General features: G+C 39.7%; 1 protein-coding gene across 1 annotated transcript in view; it reads left to right on the top strand.

Annotated features, from left to right (window-relative positions):
• The window catches only part of LOC149218542 (DNA repair protein RAD5A-like), a 138,567-nt gene that overhangs the window by 224 nt on the left and 114,825 nt on the right, over window positions 1-23,518 (top strand). The gene's annotated exons all lie outside the window — the stretch shown is intronic.

The following is a 23,518-nucleotide window of genomic DNA, read 5'->3' as shown; positions in this document are numbered from 1 at the left end:
CTACTATTGGCCGAATTTGAAGAGGGGATGTAGTAGAGTTTGTGGTGAGGTGTTTCAACTGTCAGCAAGTGAAAGCAAAATGTAAACATCCAGGTGGACTGCTACAACCGATCGCGATTCCAACGTGGAAATGGGAGGTTATTTCCATGGATTTCATCATAGGGTTGCTTAAGACAGTGAAGTAGCATGATTCCATCATGGCAATTGTGGACATGTTAACAATGGTTGCACACTTCATTCCAGTAAAGTCTACATTCTCAGCTAGCAATGTGGCACAAGTATTCATCAGAGATGTAGTCAGATTACACAGTGTTCCAAATAAGATCGTGTCAGACAGGGATACAAAGCTCACTTCCAAGTTTTGGAAGGAGATATTCGTAGGTTTGGGCATTGGGTTGGCCTTCAACACAACTTATCATCTGTGGACCGGTGGACAAACAGAGAGGGTCAACAAGATATTGGAGGACATGTTGAGGATGTATGTGATGCATCAACAACGGAAGTGGGAAGAGTATCTCCTTTTGGGAGAGTTTGTGTACAACAATGATTATCAGGAGTCATTAAGGATGAGGCCTTTTGAGGCTTTGTATGGGCGAAGTTGTAACACTCCCATCAGTTGGAGTGTTCTGGTTAATAGGGTGTTGATTGGACTAGATATGTTGGTAGACATGGAACAGGATATGTAGGTGATCAAGAAGAATCTCAAGGCAACACATGATAAGCATAAAATATATGCACATTGAAATAAGTTGTTCAAGGAGTTCCAGATTGGGGAACATGTGTACTTGCACATCAAATCGAAGAAGAGTTCCTTGCGGATTGGATCATGTGATAAGCCGGCACTACGATTTTGTGGACCCTTCAACATTAGTGAGAGGATTGGGCCAGTAACATATCGACTTTCACTAGCTCTGACAGTCAAAGTCCACGATGTTTTCCATGTATCATTGCTTAAGAAGTATGTCAAGGATGTTGATCATGTGATTGAATAGTCTATATTGTAGGTGGAACCATATAGAGAATTCCAGTCGAAGCCTCAATGTGTATTGTAGAAAAAGGTGCTCATGCTCCAAAACTGAGCAATCAAGCAAGTTAAAGTGCAGTGGAAGCACTTTGGGCCCGATGAAGCTACATGGGAGATGGCGGATCAGATGCGGGCTATGTATCCTTCCTTGTTTGCTAGTTGAGGCAAAGAAGCTTTGATATGGTGGTTTGGTATATGCTTTATGGTGGTTTGGTATATGTTTTATGGTGGTTGATATATGCTTATGATGGTTTGGTATATTATATATGATGTTTTGATATATGCTTAGATGTGGTGTTTAGTATATGTTTTGATATATGCTTTAGTATATTATTTGGTATATGTTTTTGGTATATATTTTTGGTAATGTTGCTATATGTACACATGTATATGGATGTAAATACCACCATGAGCTATGTTATAAAGCTCCATTATGCGGTATGGGTTTCATGTTATTATGATTATGTTGTCATGTTACTATGCTATCATGATGTTATGATGTCATGTGGATTGGCACTCACCAGGATGATCATTGTAAATATCATAATGAGTTGTGTTATAAAGCTCCACTATGTGGTATGTTGTCATGATGTTTTGTCTTGAGCAAGTCTTTCTTTGTAGATACTGCAATGACCTGTGTTATAAAGCTCCATGAGTAGTATGTCTTCTTTCAACATGTTGCTGAGGTACATGTGTGATTGAACACCGAGGACGACGTCCCACAAGGGGGAGGGTTCTGTAACAACCCTGGTGAAAATTCCATGTAATAAAAGTAAATAAAGGCAAAATAATAACCACATATGATGGGACACTTATTCCAAGTTGAAAGTTGGGTAAAATCCTATTGATGGGATCACTTGTGATTGTTTATGGCTAAGGAAATTGGCAAAGGCAATGGCTAAGGCTTTGGAAATGCAAAATGACACTTTTGGCACAATTATTTATGAAAATAATGGAAATTAGGAGAAAAGGGAGGTGAAACCTCATAGGTTGCACGTGAGGAGGAAAATGAAGGAAAATAATGGAAAATGAAGAAAATAAAGGTTGCATTCATAAAAATGCTTTTGAGGATCACTTGGAAAACTTTTGCTAACCTTTTGTTAGTTCAGTGTTGGATCTCTCTCATTATTCTCTCTCTCTCTCTCATACTCTTGGAGACTTAGATTTTTCCTTGGAGAACTCTTGGTGGGTGTGGCACACTTGGATTCTTGGAGCAAGAAGACAAAGGAAGCGCAGGAAAGTGCAAGAGGGCATTTGGATTAATAACTACATCATATTTGCTTGCAGGGACCGAGCTGCATTTATGTTTCCTTCACTAGTTTTGGCATGCATGGCATGTGCATGTGGATTTTTGGTTGTGATCTGTCATTGGCATGGAGGATGGTCGGGATTGATAGTGGATTGCCTAGCCTCGCTATTTCCTAGATAACCATGGTGATTGTGGCTTTACTTTCATTATTTGTTTGGGTTGGTTCTCATGTTTTCTTAGCTTGGGTTGATTTATTAGTCCTGGAAGCCCTGGTTGGACAAACACTCTAGAATCCCTGTAACAGATTGGGTTGAGTTACTAGTCGTGGAAGCCTTGGTTGGACAAATGCTCTAGAAGCCCCTAGTGGGTTGAGTTACTAGTCGTGGAAGCCTTGGTTGGACAAATGCTCTAGAAGCCCCTAGTGGGTTGAGTTACTAGTCTTGGAAGCCCTTAATAAGTTATGGGTTGAGATACTAGTCTTGGAAGCCTTGGTTGGACAAATGCTTTGGAAGCCGTGGAAGGCTTAGATAGAGACAAATATAATGATGGTTTTGTGATGTCTGACCGTGAGGTGGAATTACTATTTGATGGTCGAGGTGGATGGCCTCTGGAAGCCCTAAATGAGTTTTGATTGATGTGTTTAATGAGATACCATATTCATGCTTGGAATATGGCACGGGGGTGAATGACTGAAGAGAGATTTGGCTCAGCCATTCTACGGTTGGGTGGAACATGGAAGTCCCATCCCGGGTTTGGATTTTGCATCATTAATGAAAGGTTATTTCTCCTTGTATTTCTATGAGAATTTTGATGGATTGTATGTGGTCTATATGGTTGTACTTTCATGAGTATTTCTGTCCCTATTATGCTGGTTATGTATGTGTTTTATGACAACAACCATGTATGGATTTCCTCATGTTTTTACTTGTAATTGAATGATCAATGTATCTATGACCTAATGGATGGAATGGTAGTTGATGTGTTGAGGCATCAATGGTTCTTAGCAATTCTCAACTAAGTATGAGACCCCTATGCTCATAACTGTTAATTACACTTGTAGATTACACATTTGCAATATGTTTGACGAAATGCCTATCATGGCTAGTAGGGGTCCAGTCAAGGTCTTAAACAAGTATTTGATTTAATACTATCATTTCCATGTTATTTTACTAATTTGAAGAGATGGTTCAATTATGGGCAGTGACTTGGGCTCTGGACCTGAAAAAGTGGCTCAAATCCTGGAGTCGCTAGCATAGCACTGACAATTTTGGTCTCTGGTCACTGAAAGGCAATCATGTGAGAGTGACTTTGGGTTGCTGGTCACACTCATGCCTATAGCATGTGAGTGACTGAGCCTTAAATTGTTTAAAAGCTCAGTGGGACCCCAAGGCAAGTTGTCTAAAGTATTGGATTGGTTCTTGAGGGTCCTGTAGCTGATGATCACTGTCTGTATGGTGTGTTTTTGCTGGTTACACTTCCTTAATGTGACTTAGGAGGTTGAATCATATCATAGTGGCCTCTCGTCGCATGTTTACCTCGGCCGACCGATTGCTTGGCTAGATGTGGGAGGAGGGTGTTACATCAAACATGTCAAAAGATGCAATATACGAGTTTAAACAACAAATCTGAGCATAAGGGTCTCATCATTATCTGAGAATCTCTAAGAAGCATTAATGCCTCGTCACAATAACTGCATTACCATCTATTAAGCCATTTATTCATGGTATATTTTGTGATTAACCAAAACATGATTAGAGCCATACATTTCCACTGTCATAAAACTCATTCATAACCAACATATAACCAACAGAAATATCAAGGGTATAACAACCATATAAACCACATATAAACAAGTATATTTACCCATAAAATACGAAGGAGAAGGAGAGCTCTTATTGATGATTAGGCTGACCAAGTATGGGACTTCCACGAACCACCCAATCGTAGACTAGGCTAAACCAAATCTTTCTTTCATCCAGGGCTTCTAGAGGCCAAACCACCTCCACCCTCAAGCAGTTATTCCACCTCATGGTTGGACATCACTAATCATCACCATATTGGTCTCTACCCAAGTTGTCCAGGGCTCTAGAGCATTTGTTCCAACCGAAGTTTCTAGGACTAGTAACTGAACCCATAGTCGGTGCCGGGCTTCTAGAGCATTTGTCCAACCAGGGCTCCTAGGACTAGTAACTCAACCCACCAAGGGCTTCTAGAGCGTTTCTCTAACCAAGGCTTCTAGGACTAGTAACTCAACCCAAGCTGTTACATGGATTCCAGAGCTTTGTCCAACTAAGGCTTCCATGAACTAGTAAGTCGACTCACAACCAAAGGCACAAGAAAACCAATCAAAAAATAAAATTAAAACCCATAACATCACGGTTATCTAGGAAATGGAAAGGCCAGGTAAATCCACTACCAATCTAGGCAATCCTGAATGTCAATGACAGGTCATAACCAAGAAACCACATGCATATGCCATGCATGCCAAAACTAGTGAGGAAAACATACATGCAATTTCGTACCTGCAAACAAAACCCGCTGTAGTTGCTGATCCCGATGTCCTATTGCGCTTTCCTTCTCTTCTTTTTCCTTCTTGCTCCAAAACTCTAAGTATGCCACACTCCTCCAAGAGTGCTTGAAGAAAACTCTAAGTGTCAAAGAGTATGAAAGAGAGAAAATAGAGACAGAGCTCCAAAACTAAACTGTCAAAAGGTTACCAATTGATCCCCCGAAGCCTTTTTATTAATGAGGCCTCTCATTTTCCTCCTCACATGCAACTTGTGACCTTTCACCTCCCTTTCCTCCTAATTTCCATTATTTTCATAAATAAAATGCCAATAAATGACACTTTGCCTTTCCAAAGCCTTAGCCACCGCCTTTGCCAATTTCCTTAGCCATTAATTAATCACAAGTGATCCCCCATCACTATGGTTTTTTCCCAACATTCAACTTGGAATACATGTCCCATAACCAAGGTCTTATTTTACCTTTATTAGTTTTTACATGGATTTTTAACCAAGGCTATTACAAAATATCTGGTATGTTCTAAATTTTATTCTGAAAATATTTATGCATTTATGCTCGGTCCTCTTTAAAAATCAATCTAATTATTATTACATCAAGAGCCCCGTGGAATCTCGTCTGAAAGGGTGCGTAAGCAGGCTCGACTGATAAGGATGCGTAAGCAGGCTCGACCATAGGGAGAGGACCTTTAGGTGCTCGACTGATAGGGAGAGGAGAGGGCATTTGCGCGCGTTTTACGGCTACTTGACACGCCCAAGCTGGCCCTCCGTAGCCTAATTTGCTGCCGTAATGACATATATAATGAGAGTGATTTGTATAAACACAATGCAAATTTAAAATATAAAGAGGTTTACAAACACTCAAAAAAGAGGTATGGTAAATAAATAAAAATATAAATAAACAAAAAATATGGTAAATAAATAAAGCTTATTTTTATACATACTCAAGAGGTATGGTAAATAAATAAAAATATAAATAAACTAGAGGTATGGTAAATAAATAAAACCTCTTTTTATATTTACTCCATAAACCTCTTTATATTTACAAAAACTAAAAAAAGAGGGTTTATTTAGGTGAAGCGTATGGGACAAATTATTATTAATACCATGAGCCAAATATCATATTTATAAAAAAGATATGGTAAATATAAATATAAAATAGGTCTAAATAGGTATGGTAAAATAAAAATATATCAAATAGGATTAGAAATCAACATCTAATTATATACCAAGCTTATGGGTCAAATACCATGGTAAATAAAAGAGGTACGGTAAATAAATAAAAATATAAATAAACTAGAGACATGGTAAATAAATAAAACATATTTTTATATTTATTCCATAAATCTCTTTATATTTACGAACACTAAAATAATAGGTTTTATTAGGTGAATACCATGGGCCAAATTATTATTAATACCATGCAAAAAAACATTATTAACCCTAATATTAACATTAAAAGATTAATATTAATATTATTATTAAATGTTACATCTAAGACTTTTGTGATCCATATTGTAAATAGTAATGTACCTTTGTCGTGAGGATGAACCACATTGGTTGGTTTGAAACGTCCACCAAAGCCTAATGAAGAAAGAAGAAAGAAAGAAATTATTTTAACGTCCACGAGGCTAAAGATAGCCTATGGGACAAATTGCTTCTTCATATGCTTGATGTATTCGACCCTTTTTTTGTGAAGCTTCAAAATAAATGCTCCCAGCTTCTCGACAAACCCCTCGCTAAATAGATTATCCCAAGAGCTAGCTGCCAGCATATCTGCATAATTTTCCCTATTGTCTTTGAAGGCCTCACATTCTAAAATGAAATGTTTTCTGTTTCCACTTTTCCGGAAGAACAAAAAATGCATACTCTTTCCTCCCACACTTCTTTTGGCCTTTTCCAGTGCCCTGTTTCACAACGGAGTTGATGAGAATTAGCCCTTAACTGAGCAATAAGAATTTTGGCTCTCCAAGAGATATTGGCCTCTATGTATGCTTTTGGTTGATGACTATGAGTGGGATTAAACACTTCAATATTGTATTTTTTCTTTCTCCATAGCTCATTATCCCAAGTACGCTTATGGAACTTTCCCATAACAAAAGCTTTTATCTCTTTGTTGTTTATGGGACATGCGTTCAAGTAAATATCCCATTTACTAAACCATTTGTTATTTTGTTGCATCCAAGTATTTTTTCTCTTGCACAATTTGTCATTAAAGACAACCTTAGACCATCTACCCTCTTCCATTTGTCAATTTTTTTTTAAATACCTTATGACTCGCACCATAGCAATTGCTTCAATATGAGCAGTCCCTGTTTCACTTAACAATATAGCATAAGGAACTGCACTTTTAATCTTGAATTTGTTTGTAATCAAACGCTTTTGAATTTTCTCAATTTGTCTCCACTGCATGTCGGATGTACTGCTGGCCCATAGTTCACAACCATAGAGAATCACCGGAATCACTAGAAGCCCAAAAAGAGTTTGAGTGGTTTTTCAGTTCCATAACTCTGCCTCTCTATACCTATTTTGAAAAGCATAAAATTCTTTCCAACCCCCCAAAGTTCTTTTCTTTCTACAACCATTCCAGCTTAGATTTTTGTTGAAGTCAATTCGAGATATTTGTAATCCGCAACTTCTTCCAGAATGTTGCATTCAAAGTAGAACTTATGTTGGTTATGTTTTCTTTTCTTAGAAAAAACCACTACTTTCATTTTGCTCATATTGACGTGCATTCTCACACTTCTACAAAAATGCTCAAGGGATAGTAATATTATTATTATTATTAAATCTAATATTCATATTAATATATTATAATATTAATATTATTAAATTTAATAACTTTATATTAATACGATTTTAAATTTGTTATATTATAATATATATTAATATATCATGTTATATTAACTCTGGATATATATGGGAGGGAAGAACAAAGACATAGAGTGATAGAGGTGGAGAGATAGGGGGAGTGACAAGAGAGATGGAGATCAATTGAAGGAGAGTGGAGAGGAGGAATGAAGAAAGAGAGAGGAAGAGGAGTGAGAGAGGTAGAGAAGGGCAAGAGAGGGAGACATAAAGACGAAGGGGGGAGAGAGAGAATGGGAAAAGTACGGGGGAGTGACAAGAGAGATGGAGATAAACTAAAGGAGAGGGGAGAGGAGGAATGAAGAGAGAGAGGAGTGAAAGAGGTAAAGAAGGGTAAGAGAGGGAGAGGGTGACATAAAGACAGAGGGGGGAGAAAGAGAATGAGAGAGGGAGGGAGATATTAAGAATATTGGAGGGTAATAATTCAACCTATTAATATTGGAGAGCAAGAGAGACAAGGTACCATGTTTATTACAACAGATCGAGCTAAAGATTTAAATGGTTTACGATTTCAACCGTCATTTTCATATAATCGATGTGAAAAGATGAGAAAACTAACAAGGGTGACAATAATAATAATAGACGAAAATAATTTGAGATTTATCACAATGAATACTATTTGTAATTGACTACATTCTTATTATTCACATTTTATATCATTCAACACTATTACATTGTCACTTTGCATTCAAATTTTTTATTTCATCATTTTTTTTTATCATTAAAGTTTTTAACAATATTTATCATCTCAATATTTAAAATGATTATATTAATATTAGATGTATTTACACATTATTGATAAAATTAGTCATATGTTCTATAGATTTTTCTTGGCCACATGCGATTGAAACTAACCTAGATCCATCTTAAATCCGGATCTATCAAACACTGAGAGGGATCAAATCTCTCGAGGTGCAAACCTTTCCTCAAGTTTTGCACTCAAAAAAGAGGTTTGCACCTCGAGAGATTTGATCCCTCTCGACACTTGATAGGTCCAGAGTTAAGATGGATTTAGGCTGATTATATAATTAAAATACACCATTAACCATTAATTAAATCATAATTTGCCTAATTAGGCCTGATGGGCCTTTCTTTTGAATTAGTGCATCTCTATTTTTCGTCTACACTTCCCATGTATGTCTGACATCTGTGCACAAATTTTTAAGCAACCTTTTGCTTTCCACTTGACATGTGTGCGCATCGCCGGAGTTCCAGGAGAGTCTGTTTGAATTCATCATGGAGTTTATGGTTTGATAATGCACTTGACTCCTGCTGTGACGCAAAGTGTTTTAAATCTGAGAGCTGCAGAACTGAAGTGCGGGACCTCTCCTCCTCCTCAACAATATCCCCCACATTCTACAGATTATCAGAGGCCGCGACTCTAGAATCCGGAAAATCCACCGTAGATTCAACTTTTCGCCTACCAAAATTGCAGAGTTTCTTGAACCACCCCAGTTTTATGTCCCCTTGGGGTTTTCTTGGCTGTCGATCTTCACGATGGGCATTGGTTAGGGTTTTGAGCTTCTTGGCCTCTTTCATCTTGAGCTTTATCCAACCAACGTAGGAGACGTCCGACGAGCCCGACTCATAAGTCTTGAAACTATTGATGCCACTGCCCTTATTACCAAAAATACGACTATACCCTAAAGCTTCCTTGGGAATGGAGAAAAATGAGGGTTTCTTATAGCCTTCATCAGTGAGCCTGCATCGAATTCTGGCAGCAAAATCTTGACTCTTGAATTTGGGAGTCTTGGTTGGAGATTTAGAAGCTGTGCAAAGAAACTACACCCTCGAATTGGTTTTGAGTGGCCATTTTGCATTACATTATATTGTTTTGTTTCTTGACTGATAGAGAAGTTACAACAATGGAGGAGGAGACTTTGAGATATCCTTTCTTAGAGAAAGAAGAGGAAAATGGTGGAGAGATAAGAGATGGGCCTTTGATTTAGAGCAGACCAAATGATCTTTTTCTGGATGCACATGCACATTTAATCTCAAATCCCAAGCAGCTAGCTCGAGAAAGTTGGATAGAATCCAAAAAGTTGTGGGCTATTTCAGGCCCTGTGATTTTCACTACTATATGCCAGTATTCGCTATGAGCTATCACCTAGACCTTTGCTGGGCATTTGGGTATTGTTGAACTAGCTGTAGTTGGGTCTTGAAATGTTAGTTTCACTTAAATTCCTTTTAATTTTAGAATTCCTTACTACTCTTGTTTTTATGTTATAATATTAGTTCTATAATTCCTTTCCACTCAGGATTTTATGTTATAATATTTGATAGGTTCTTGTATACATAGCTGAAATAACTCCCAAGAACTTAAGGGGAGGGCTTACAACAACAAATCAAATATGAAGCTTTGATCCACATGATTCGTTCTTTACAATCTCTAATTAATTAGAATGGACAATTTTTATTTGAACTAGAATTTGTAACAACAACATTGTAGTTCACTATGCAGAAAATGAAGTCCTATTCATTTTAAAAGCTTTAACATCATTGTTTTCTGCCTCTCATGGCAGTTGTCCGTGACCATTGGTATTTTAATAACATATTTGCTTGAGATGCTAGGCGAATGTCGCCTTCTTGCTATTATAGGTAATCATCACCATTCAAAATATCTTAACCATGTTTTTCTTATTAAATATGATAATATGAGAAACAAAGATTGTTTCCATCTTGGTTGGAGCCTAATACAAGCTATAAAGTACACAACCATACAAAATGTATAAAAGGAACTTCATTATATGACTTTTGTAATTTCAAAGATTAAAAAAACTAGACTTGTTTTAACACGTATTTGCATGAATCATCCCCTGTCTTCTTTTGATATCATGACTCTTCTTTATTCCAGAGTCCCTTAGGTGGTTGGTGAGTAATTATTCCTTTCCAATGTCATTTCTTATGGTACATTTCCATAGGCATATTGTTAATGAATTTTTAGTGTATTGAACTGTAGTTTCTCAAATTGGTCACCACGTATGCTCTTACTAAAATCTTGTATCATCTCAAACGGTTGATTGATTGCAATTCAAATTTGTCATATGTACATAATACAATGCTTGAAAACAACAAAGGTTTATAAATTTAAAGAGAATAGTAACAACATAATAAGATATTAAATAATACAAATAAATTAGAAGGGAGCATCTAGGAAAGTTCAAACTTTAGATATACATTACTATGCAGAATTCAAGGTGTCATTTATCATTTTTGTATTGATTAGTGTAATTCGATGTTTTAGGCAAAAGTTGGCCATGAAAAAGAATTTGAATAAGCATTGCAAGTCCTTCGTGGAAAGGATTGTTATGTTTCTGATGAAGCAGTTGAAATCTGTGCGCTTACTGTTACTTTAGGTTTTCTGCCTATAAATTATAATTTGTTAAATAAGTAAAGGAAATTGTACAAAAATATGCTAACCTTAAATTGTCGCAACTGGTCATAGAGGAATCCGAAGGTAATTTAATTCACAATAGTGAAGAATACAAGGAAAAAATGGTTATATTTATTTAGAGATTTTTGATTCGGATCATCCATAGTATTGTGTGCCTCTTGTCGATGTTTCGAATCCCAACGAGGATCCATCTTCAGGACATAAGTGATAGATTGAAGGAGGAGCTTACCAACCAAAACAAATAAATACCTAATGCATAAAAAGAAAAAGCCACCTAATTTTTAAAAACTAAAGAGGCACACAATACTGTTGGAATGATACTGAGACAAAAAACTTGTATTGTTCAGGAATACGTAGAGGAGTTAGGTAAAGAGGGTAGTGTGTGGTATCATGGTGACATCGATGATGGGTAGTGTGTGGTATCTGGATAGTGGAGCCTCATTCCATATGACCGGAAACAAAAAATTCTTTAGTGACATGGAGGAGAACGACCTCAAGATGCACATCAAAATGGGAGATAATGAAAGGTATAGCGCGATCGGCATCGGCAATGTTACTTTTCAGAGGGAGTCTGGTTCTTCTCTCACATTAAAAGATGAGTCTAAAGAAGAATTTGGTTTCAATTGCTATGTTGGAGGACCGTGCTACAATGTGATATTTAGCAAGGGAAAGTTTTTCCTTCGTCACATAACCTCAAGACAAGTGAAGCGTATCAGGGTTCGGGTGAAGAACCTCTACAAATTGGATGTAGAATATTGTGTTGCTTTGAGCACAAAAACAGAGAAGGTGCAGAGCCGAGACATCAAGGAGTTGTGGCATAGAAGATTGGGTTACTTGCACCACAGAGCTTTGAATATCATGCAGCAGATTTCTATAGGACTTCCCAAGGGTGCACTAGAGTAGAGAGATACATGCAAAGGATGTACATTGGGGAAGTACACCAAATCCACCTTTCATGATAAGGACAGTTGAGCGCAAGCGATCCTTGAAAGAGTTCACTCAAATGTGTGTGGACCATTCTTGAGAGCCTCCTTGGCCAAATACAGGTATTATGTAATATTTGTAGATGATTTCTCACGTAAGTGTTGGATTTTATTCATGCAGAAGAAATATCATACGTTCGCTAAATTCTGTGAATTTAAAGCACTTGTAGGAAAGTGAAGGCTCATAAGAGTGATAACGGTGGAGAATATGTGTCGAATGAATTTGAGAACTTCTTTGCATCATAAGGCATTCGACGAGAGTTAATAGCACCCCATAACCCACAACATAATGGGGTGGTTGAAAGGAAGAACAGAAGTATTGTGGAAGTTGCATAGGCGATGTTACATGATGAGGGGCTATCGTTGCACTTGTGGGTTGAAGCATGCAACATAGTTGTACATGTGTAGAACAGGAGTCCTCATCGGATTCTCAGGATGAGTACGCTAGAATAAGTTTTTTCAGGTAAGAAACCAAATGTGGCACACTTTAGGATATTTGGTTCATCAGTTTATTTTCATGTTACCAACGATGCAAGGAAAAAACTAGAGCCATTTGTGGGGTACATTAATACACCTCACAACTATCGGGTGTACCTTCCATCTCACTGGATGACATTGGTTCGTAGATATGTGAAGTTCAATGAAGAGAAGGCCATGAGATGTGATGAGCCTAGGTATTGCAGCAAGAATGCTGCAACTCCCAGGGCTACCAACTTTACTTATCAACCAGGGGTTCGTACAAACTTGGAGGTGATTGTGCTATATACACAAGTAGAAGTGAAGGTACTGCCTGTTGTCACTGCTCATCTAGCAAGAGACCCCAGGGGTTCCAACCCAAACTTCTATAGGGTCAGAAGAAGCTTGATTTTGATGGAAGGAGAGCAAACCTAGTCTAGGGGAGAGTTGTTCTACTACAGAAATGAAGAAAACAGCATGCAAACCTAAATCACCATAACCTAATTAATCATGAAAACAGCTAGACTAAGCAAAATTTTTAAAAAACACTAATCTAATGCTAACTATCTAAGTTGCAGAAGTAAAGGGGCATAAAACTATCCTAAGGTGCAGGCAAAGGCAACTAGGCTAAGTCTGGGTTGAAGCGGAAAAACGGTCAGAGGTCAAAATGGTGAAAAGAGGACGTAATGAGCAACAGCGCATGAGGACCGTTGGATCAGGTGGGTGAAGGGTAAATGAACGGTTGAGATCAGACAGTAGGAGGGTACGTAGGAAAATGGGCGAACATGGTGGACTAACAAGATGGATGGTTGGGATTGTATCACGGAGGAAATCGGCAGATGAACAATGGAGATCGGCCAAGCCAGTTGGCGATCGGGTGAAGCGACAACAGTCGAATCAAGAGACAGATTGACAATGGAGATTCGAGGCAATAAAGTGATCGGGTGATGCAACATCCATCAAATCTGGTAGGGAAGATCAACGGTGGAGATTGGAGTGCGAAAAGAAATGTGCGAAAATGACGAGCGGGTTTGGAGGGAGGTAAGTTGTATCTCACGCGCCCTCAAAACCATAAGTTGTATTTTGAAAATTCACGCGATTAGCCTCCCTGGCCGACACGTAGCACGGGGAAACCGCCCATATCGTGTGCTCTCAACCCGATAACAGTCAGAAGGAAATCCACGCGATATGGCGCAAGGGTCGTCGGATCTGGAAAAGCAGATCTACGACAAAGATGTGACCGAGTAGGTTGGTGAGCAGGTGCACAATAACCATCGAATCTGACAAGGCAAATTGATAGTGGGGATTTAAAGAGTGAAAAGTCAAATGCGAAAAGGAATTCGAGCAGTGATTGGATGGTTTAGCTTGTGAAAGGCGTTCAACTATTTAAAAACCATTTGAATGTGAATTAACAGATCTTCGCTAAGCGTTTCAAGCTTAAGGAGAATGACAGCATGAGAGATTTGGGAAGAGGGTGGAGGTCTAAATGACAGAAAGAGAGAGTGAAGGGGTGGATAATCATGAGAGGAACAGAGTGACAATGCAATGGACTCAGTGACTGTGTTTAAATGAAAAACCCTATGGAAACCAAACCTTGTGTTCTTGGGGTTGTTGCAGGGTTCCTTACTCACCTCATGGTCCCAGAGGGAGGAGGTGAGGCCGAGACTATGAGAAACCTTGTGGCTCTTTTCTTTGTCAACTTACAAGTTAAACGAAAGCATAAATGGAACAAACTAAAACACAACCAATATGTTCTACCCTGTTGTAATGGACTGCAACTATTCGAGCAAATGAACAGGGAACAAGAAACTACTTAAGTCAATGAGCAGGAAACCAGAAATCTGTGTTGAACCACTGTAATGAAAATGCATCTATTTAACCAGATGAACAATCAAACCATGCATCTATGCTACTGTTGTAATGGAAATGAACTGCTTGAGTAAATGCACAAAAAGCATGAATCTATATTGTTGCTGTAATGAGAATGCATCTGACTAAACAAATGGACAAAAATCAGGAAGCTATGCTACTTAACAATACAATAAAGAGGAGCTTTGGCTTCTAGGGTCGGGCCCTAACCCAAGAGCTTCAGCCCTCTGAGTTAACTCAGTGCTGGCTCAAATCAAAACTCATCTTCATTATCAAAGAACATTGTATTACATCAAACTGTTACAAGTCAAAAGGTCTGAATACTTGCTAACTGACTGATTGACTATTGGATAACTGCCTAACTGACTAACTAGCTAAAAAAACTGAGGTCCTAAGCCTCTTTATTTATACATCTGAAGTCTTAATGACTTCCCTCAAAATTAGGGAGGTACAGCTCCCAACTTAATGGTAACTTGTCCTTTCACTTTCACTAGCTCAGTTGCCTTCTAGTAGGGAGGTTGCTTGTACTTCCACTTGCTTGGTTGTCTTTTAGTACTCCTGATTTGGTTGTTTGTACTTTTAGTTGATGGAGGGATATTTGAATGGATGGGCAGTAAATGAGGAGGATTTACCTCCTGTAATTCCTCTCTCTTGTCTCATCTGAGTTTTTACCAAGGTCTTTTACCATAGTTCCTTTCTTTTACCTTTTATCCCTGCATTTCCCTTGCTTTTATCCTTTATTCTTGCATTACATGCACATTAGACCACAAAGCAAAATATCCAACTCTAACTCATCTCATAAGCAAAATATAATCAAAAGTATGCAATAAGTTGTGAAAATAGTTGGTTTGACTAAGCTAGGAGGTGAACTAAGGCCAATTAAGGCCCATATAATTACTCAATGATGAGACTCATCATCACCCCCCTACTGAAAGTGTTTCTCATCCTCTTAGCAACTTAGTGGCTCTAGTAGCCTCTCTAACATCTTATGCTTCTGTTGTGGTCTTCTTTTCTTGTTCATAGTAGCCTGCTTTCCTTTCTTCTTCTTCCCACTGATATTATCTGATCTTCAAGCTATGTGGTAGTGTTTCATCTCTTTTAGCAGGCATGTATTACCATTTCTTATCAGCCTAAACATATCCTCAAAATGTGTACTTGCTTTCCCTTGGGAAGCAAGATATCTGAGTGTCAGCTGAGGATTATTTACAATTAAATTATGGGTGTTGATTAAGGCCATGGGATTTTGATTGTTCAGCTGCTTCTTTGTCCCTGAAGTCACTTAGCTCTTTTGTTTCTTGTTGATCTTTCTTTTTCCTTTTTTTTTTCAATGCCTTCTTTCTCTTCTGTTTCAGCATCATGTTTCTTTGTGTTCTCCTTCATCATGTCCCTCTGTATTAGTTTCTTTTGTATCCATCTCCTCCCCATCTAGCTCTGTATCTGCTTTTTCTTGTTTTGTCTCCTCCTTACTAACAGAAGGACTAACATCATAGATGAAGGTTTTGATGTCATCCTCTACTGGTAAGTCATTGAAGACTGTCCATGTTATAAGGATCCTGAGGTTTTGGAGGGCATAACCTTTTTAGAGGAAACTGGCCACCTTTTTACTCACAAACAAACTACCTCTTAACCTTTACAATTTTTTATCAAATGATGCAAATGAGTGAGTGAGTAGGATACTTACCTATGGCCTTAATTCCATGTTGCAAGTGTCAAATATCAAAGGCGTTGCTGATGGTCATTCTTCTTCCTCCTCTGTTGTCTGTTGATGGTTTCTTGACTGCAGATCTAATGTTGTTGCTGTTGTTGTATGGTCATATTTCTTCCTCCTCTGTTGTCTGTTGATGGTGTCTATGAATGCAGATCAGACGTTGTTGCATGTACAGAGGGAGTAGGAGTGTGTGTGAAGGCAAGGATAATGGTAATGGATGAGGTGATGTTTTGGAAAACACAATCTTCTCCTGAATTGAAGAAGTGAAGTGAAAAAACAATGGACTTTATGGAGGGATGCATGGTAAGGAGTGGGGGAGATGAACATATGTGAGGCAGGGCCCCTTTTGGATCTTCTCTTTTCTCCTTGATTGTCTTTCTCATCCTCCTTCAAACAACAATTATGTTTTTTTCTTTTTCTTTTATTATTATATTTTTTGAAAAACACCTAGGCTGACTCAGAGAGGTTTTCACCCTAGGTATCTGCCCTGGGCGCCTGAAGGAAGGTTTTCACCCAGGGATCTTCTTTTTCTTTCCTTTTTTTTTGTCATCCTTGGGTGCCTCATGGAGGTTTTCAACCGAAAGATGGGACGCAGGTGCCTCATGGAGGTTTTCACCTGAATCCTTATTCTGTTTTTTCTTTCTTTTTCAGTGACCTAATGAGGGAGGATTTGAAACTTGCTCCACCATCATCATTGTCTTATTGATGTTGTCAATGAACTCTTGTTTAGATGAATGCCTCTTGTATAATTTCAATTTGTTTCCATTAACTAGCAATGGAATGGCTTCTTCATCTATAGTCTTAATTCGCACTGAACCATTGTCATGGCATCTTTCCACCACATATGGTCCGAGCCATCTTGTTCTTAGCTTGCCCTTGAATTCCTTGTACATTGAATCATATAATAGTGCCCAGCCTCCTTCTTGAAATAACTTCTCCTTGATATGCTTGTCATGCCAGATCTTTCTCTGGAGCTGAATTATCTCTGTATGGAGGAGGGCCTGCATTCTGAATTCATCTAGGCCATTCAAATGGAACAGCCTTTCTTTTTGTGCATGACTGAGATCTAAATCTAGTTGGGTTGCCATTCTCAATGTGTTATATTCAAATTCAGTGGACAACAAAGCCTTTTTTCCATAGACCAGATCATAGGGTCTGAATCCAGTGGTGGTCTTCCATGTTGTATTATAGGCCCAGGTGGCCTCAACTAGTGTCTCAGCCCAGTCCTTTCTACTGTTGTTCACTACCTTGGTCAGGATGTTCTCCAGTGCTCTATTGGTCACCTCCACTTGCCCATTAGCTTGTGGATGATAAGGAGTGGAGGTCCTATGTTTGATCTTGCGATGCTTGAGTAATTCTTCAATCATGTTGGAGGTGAATTGGCTGCCTTGGTCTTTGACTAGCTCTCTAGGGTACCCAAATTTGTAGAGTATGTTCTCCCTTAGGAACTCAACCACCTTATCTCCTGTTGCTTCCTTGATTGGTTTCGTTTCTGCCCACTTAGTAAAGTAATCGGTGCACACAATGATGTGTTGTTTTTGCTTGGAAGGAGGGTTGATAGGTCCAATGAAGTCAATGCCCCACTTGTCAAATGGCTCGAAAGTCACTTGAGGCTGCAGGGGCATTTCATCCCTTGGAGTAGGTTTTCCCATCCTCTGGCACCGATCCCACTAACTAAAATGCTTCTTCACATCTTGATGAAGAGTAGGCCAATAATAGCCTACTTGAAGCACTTTGAATGATGTCCTTTTTGCTGCAAAGTGGCCTCCACAAGGCCCATCATGACAGGTCAGAAGGATGTCAAAGACCTCCTCTTCCCTTACACATCTTCTCAAGATTTGATTTGGACCAAGTTTGAATAGATTGCCCCCAATCCAAGTGAAGGGGGCACTCTTCTTGATTATCTTGCTCTTCTCTCTGGAGGGCAGGTTTGGTGGGAACTGTGCTGACACCAGATAGTTTGCTATATCAGCAAACCATGGGGAGAGCACTGAAATAGCAAACAAATTCTCATCTGGGAACTGATCATCCACCATTCCTTCTTCACCTGTAGGAAGATTCATTCTAGACAGAAAGTTAGCAACAAAATTTTCTTTACCAGGCCTATCAACAATAGTTAAATCAAACTGCTGCAATAAGAGTAACCATCTTATGATTATAGCATTTACATCTGGTTTGTTCATTAAATATTTAATTTCAGCATGATCAGTATGCACAAATGTCTAATAGCCTGTAATGTAATTCCTAAACTTGTTCAATGAATGCACAATAGCCAGGAGTTCTTTTTCTGTCACAGTATAGTTTAGCTCGGCCTTTGACAGGTTTTTACTGATAAAATAGATGGCATAAGGCAATTTCTCTTCTACCTATCCTAAGGCTGCTCCTATGGCTTTATGTGAGGCATCAGCATGAATGTGAAAAGGGAGGGCCCAATTTGGGCCTCTAAGGATTGGTGCAGTGGTTACCTTACCCTTTAAAATGTCCAAGGCCTCTTGACAGCTCTTTGACCATATAAATTCAGAATCTTTGGCCAATAAACCAAACAAAGGAGAGGCTATCTTGCTGAAGTCTTTTATGAATATTCTGTAATATCCAGCTAGCCCTAAGAAACTCCTAACATCTTTCTGCTTTTGTGGAGGTGGGACCATTTGGATGATGGCTACCTTGTTTGGGTCCACCTGCAGTCCTCTCTGAGATATGGAATGACCTAGCACAGTCCCTTCAATCATTAAGAATTCACATTTTTCTGGATTGAGGGACAGGTTCATCTCAATTCATTTGCATAATACTTTGCCTAAGTTAGTCAGGGCCTCTTGGAAATCACAACCATAAGGTGTAAAATAATCCATGTAGATCTCCACAGCGTCATGAACTAATTCAGCAAAAATACTTAGGACTTCTCTCTAGAAAGTGGCAGGAGCATTACACAGGCCGAAAGGAAGGACTCTATAGGCAAAAGTACCCCATGGACAGGTGAAAGTGGTCTTATCCTAGTCTTCTGGGCAAATTTGGATTTGGTTGTACCCACTGAATCCATCTAGGAAAGAAAAGAACTTCTTCCCTGCTAGGCCATATAGCACTTGGTCAATGAAGGGTAAGGGAAAGTGATCCTTCTTTGTGGCCTTGTTCAATTCCCTATAATCGACACAAATCCTCCACTTCCCATTTTTCTTGGGCACTAACACTAAAGGAGAGACCCACTCACTGTCAAAGATAGGCCAAATGAACCCTGCATCTAACAATTTCTGCAGTTCTTCATTCTCCTTTGTGGTTGCCTGACTGGCTTGCAACCTTCCTTGATGTATATGTGGTGAGTACACACCAAGGGGTGTACTCCCTTAATTTCCTTGTAGTTCCAAGCAAAGGCTTTTAGGTTCTCCCTCAATAAGTTGCATAGTTGTTCCTCCTCTGAAGTAGAGAAAGATGGATTAATCTTCAAGGTTTTCTCTGGCCCAAATTCTATGGTCTTGACTCGGAGTGGGTTGGAATCAGCCAAGCATAAGTCAATTTGATGATTGTTCCGTGTCCCTTTTACTTCTTCTTCTAGGGGTAATGAACTAGGAGTTGGACTCTGGGGCAGATGTTCAATTAAATCGTCCTCATCTTGTTGTCCTCCTCCTATTATGGCTTCCAAAGTATATAGTTCGGCAGAATAAAGCTCATCTTCTTCCTCCTCCTCCAACCATAAAGGTAAGTCATGTTCTAGGGAGGGTTGAGCAGGAGGGTATAGGACTAATTGTTTGGACATATGCCCATTCTTGATGGTCATATTCCCAACTCTACAGCTAATGTAGGCATCAGCTATGGCCAACCATGGCCTCCCAAGGATGAGAGGGTAACCAGTTAGCTTAGCCTTAGGCTAAAGAACTAGGAAATATGTTGGGTACTCCCAGGAATCAATGGAGACCATCACATCTTCCACAATTCCCTCAAGGGTGACTATGGGATGGTCTGCAAGTTGCAGCACTGTTGTGGTCTTCCTTAATGACCCTTGGAGGTTAATCTTGAGCATGGTGTCCTTTGTCATCACATTTATGGCATCCCTAAGATCAATCAGAGTGTGTGGGACAATGGTGCCGTTGATGTGGACATCAACTAATGGGCTTCCAGGGTCTAAGTATTTTGGACATATTGCATGCCCCCACCATTAAGTCAGATAACTGCCCAATGACATTAATGGTAGGGGCATCCCTTTTTCTTCTTCCTGGATGCTTAAAGCACTTCTCCTTAATCAATTTATTGTAAATAGGCACATCTTTGATTGCTTGGAGTAGGGGAATATTTACACATTGGTTTTCCAATTCTCCCAGAAGTTCAGTTTCTTTTGGGGTAGGCTAGTGTGGTTGGGCTAATCTTTCGGGAAAGGGTGGATTTGCTTTAAGGTTGCTTTCCTCTCTTTTTTCCTCAACCTCCTTATGTGGAGAGATGGATTGGTTATCTAGGAGAATTCTCCCAGATCTCAGGTTAATCTCCTGAATTTCAATGGCATAAGCTGGGTATGATGTCTCTCATCGTATGTTTGTTGGGCCTGCCTATTGTTTGGGTTTGGATTTGGCTGGGCAGGCATCTGGGGTTGCCTAGGGGGAGCAGAGTGCAGGAATTGCGGTTGGGTAGGTGATGGAGGCAATAGAGCTGGAACATTGTTGAATTGGGCCTCCACCCTGGGGTGGGGGATTCCACTGATGTTGTTGCTAATTGTAGGTTTGAAATGACTGGCTAGCTGGCTGGGAATAATATTGAGATGCATAGGCCCAAGGAGGGGATGTATAACATGAAGGATTGGCAGGGGGTCCCCAAGAAGGTGTAGTTGTGGTTTGGTTGGGTCTGTAATATGCATGGGATGATCCTTGCATACCCTGCTGGTATGGTCTAGGCCCAGGAGGTATCCTTTGGTTAATGTAGCAAAGCTGCTCAGTGACCCCTTCAGCTCCTTGTATACAGCTTTGAGTCCAGGTAAGGAAGGGCACTTGTCTATGGAGTGGTTTTCTTCACAGACTAAGCAAACCTCAATACAGTTTAATGGGAATTCATTCCTAGGATGCCTTCTGGTGCACCTAGGATAGAAGATGGTCAGGGCTCTCTCTGCTTCCTCTTGCTTTCTTCTGATATTCATGGTATCCAATTATAAGGCAAGGGTTTGCAGCATCTCACTTTTGAAGTCCTCCAGCATATTTCCAATTTCACCCTTGATGGATGAGTTGGAGGACGATGTACTGGCCATAGGTTGACTACTTCTACCCTTGTTTCTGGTTGCCCTAGAATGGTTTCTAAAGACAGTCTTGATGTCCTCATAGGGTAGTTGGTAGACATATCCTCCTGATAACATATGTAAGGTGTCTAGGATATCCTCCCTTACTCCTCTAAGCAAGACTAGCTTCAGTGACTCAGGGTCAAGTGTGCACCTGGCCCTTTTGTAACTGAGCTGGAATCTTTCTTCATAGTCTTCTAGGGATTCATCATGGCCTATGGTCATCCTGAAAATTTCATCCTTGGTGTCCTTTGACCTATAGTAGTCCCTATATTTGTTGTTAAAGGCTTGTTGCATCTGAGCCCAAGTTGTTATGCTATCTCCAGGTAAACCCATGAACCAGCGCAATGCTGCCTCCTTGAGGGTAGATGGAAACAGTTTCAACTTCTGCTCATCATCTGTGTAGTCATAGGTTCGACAGACAACAACAAACTCAAATAGGAAAGTGTCAGTTCCTTTGTGGTCAAGCCATGGAAATGAGGTAGAGCAGAGGGGCTTATGTTCTTCATTTTAGTGTCCCCATTGGTTTCCCTAATGGGGAAGGCACTCCCAATTCTCCCTCTATCTCCTCTGTCATTTAAGTGTTCAGCCATTGGTTCAGTAGGAATGGGTTCTTCCTCTTCTTCTCTTCCCCTATAGGTTCCTCAAATATGTCAGGTTGCTCACCTAAAGGGGCTTCCAATTCACCGTCAGTGAAGAAGAAAGAAGGTTGATTGTTGGATGAGGTGGGGGTGTTTGGCAAGAATTTTCCTGAAGTATCCCTAATCCTACGAGGCATGAAAGGAAATGTTTTTGGGGGTTTTTGTGAGATTTTTCTTTAAAGCTGGAAAGTACTCTGCAGAAAGGGAATTGCTAATTAAATGAAAGACAACTAGCAGAATGGAAACTACTTGCAGAATGAAATTGTTGAATTGAATGAAAACCACTAACAAAAGGAAACTACTTGTTGAATTGAAATTGTTGAATGAAAGACTACTGACAGAAAGAGAACTACTTACTAAATTGAAATTCTATTTGCAGGGAAGGAAACTAGATTAACTTGCAAAATGGAAAGGAAAGCAGATAAATGACAAAATGAAAGAAAGAAAATAAATTACTTTTGCACAAATAAACTAATGGAAGAAAGTTGGAGACTAGAAAATAGAAGAAAAGGCATTAAGTACTACTACTCTAACACCTCCCCAGCAACGGCACCAAAGAGTGATGAGCCTAGGTATTGCAGCAAGAATGTTGCAACTCCCAGGGCTACCAGCTTTACTTATCAACACAGGGTTCGTACAAACTTGGAGGTGACTGTGCTATATACACATGTAGAAGTGAAGGTACTGCATGTTTTCACTGCTCATCTGGAAAGAGACCCAAGGGGTTCCAAGCCAGACTTCTATAGGGTCAGAAGAATCTTGATTTTGATGGAAGGAGAGCAAACCTAGTCTAGGGGAGAGTTGTTCTACTGCAGAAATGAAGAAAACAACATGCAAACCTAAATCACCATAACCTAATTAATCATGAAAATAGCTAGACTAAGAAAAATTTCTAAACAACACTAATCTAATGCTAACTATCTAAGTTGTAGAAGTAAAGGGGCATAAAACTATCCTAAGGTGCAGGCAAAGGCAACTAGGCTAAGTTTGGGTTGAAGTGGAAAAACGGTCAGAGGTCAAAATGGTGAAAATAGGGCGTAATGAGCAACAGCGCATGAGGACCGTTGGATTAGGCGGGTGAAGGGTAAATGAACGGTTGAGATAGAACAGTAGGAGGGTACGTAGGAAAATGGGTGGACATGGTGGACTAACAGGATGGACGGCTGGGATTATATCGCGGAGGCAATTGGCAGATGAACGGCGGAGATCAACCAAGCCAGTTGGCGATCGGGTGAAGCGACAGCCATTAGATCAAGAGACAGATCAACGGTGGAGAGTCAAGGCGATAAAGCGATCGGGTGATGCGACAGCCATCAGATCTGGCAGGGCAGATCGACGGTGGAGATTGGAGCGTGAAAAGAAATGTGCGGAAATGACGAGTGGGTTTGGAGGGCGGTAAGTTGTATTCGCACGCCCTCAAAACCATAAGTTGTATTTTGAAACTTCACGCGATTAGCTCCCCCGCTGACACATAGCATGGGGAAACCGCCCATAGCGCATGCTCTCAGCCCGATAACATTTGGAAGGACAAACCACGTGATATGGCGCGAGGGCCA

Source organism: Pinus tabuliformis, chromosome Q (genome assembly GCF_031772625.1).
Source record: "Pinus tabuliformis cultivar Carrire ecotype Pingquan chromosome Q, CPIR1, whole genome shotgun sequence".
Lineage (NCBI taxonomy): Eukaryota > Viridiplantae > Streptophyta > Pinopsida > Pinales > Pinaceae > Pinus > Pinus tabuliformis.
This window is presented reverse-complemented; position numbering and strand designations above follow the sequence as displayed.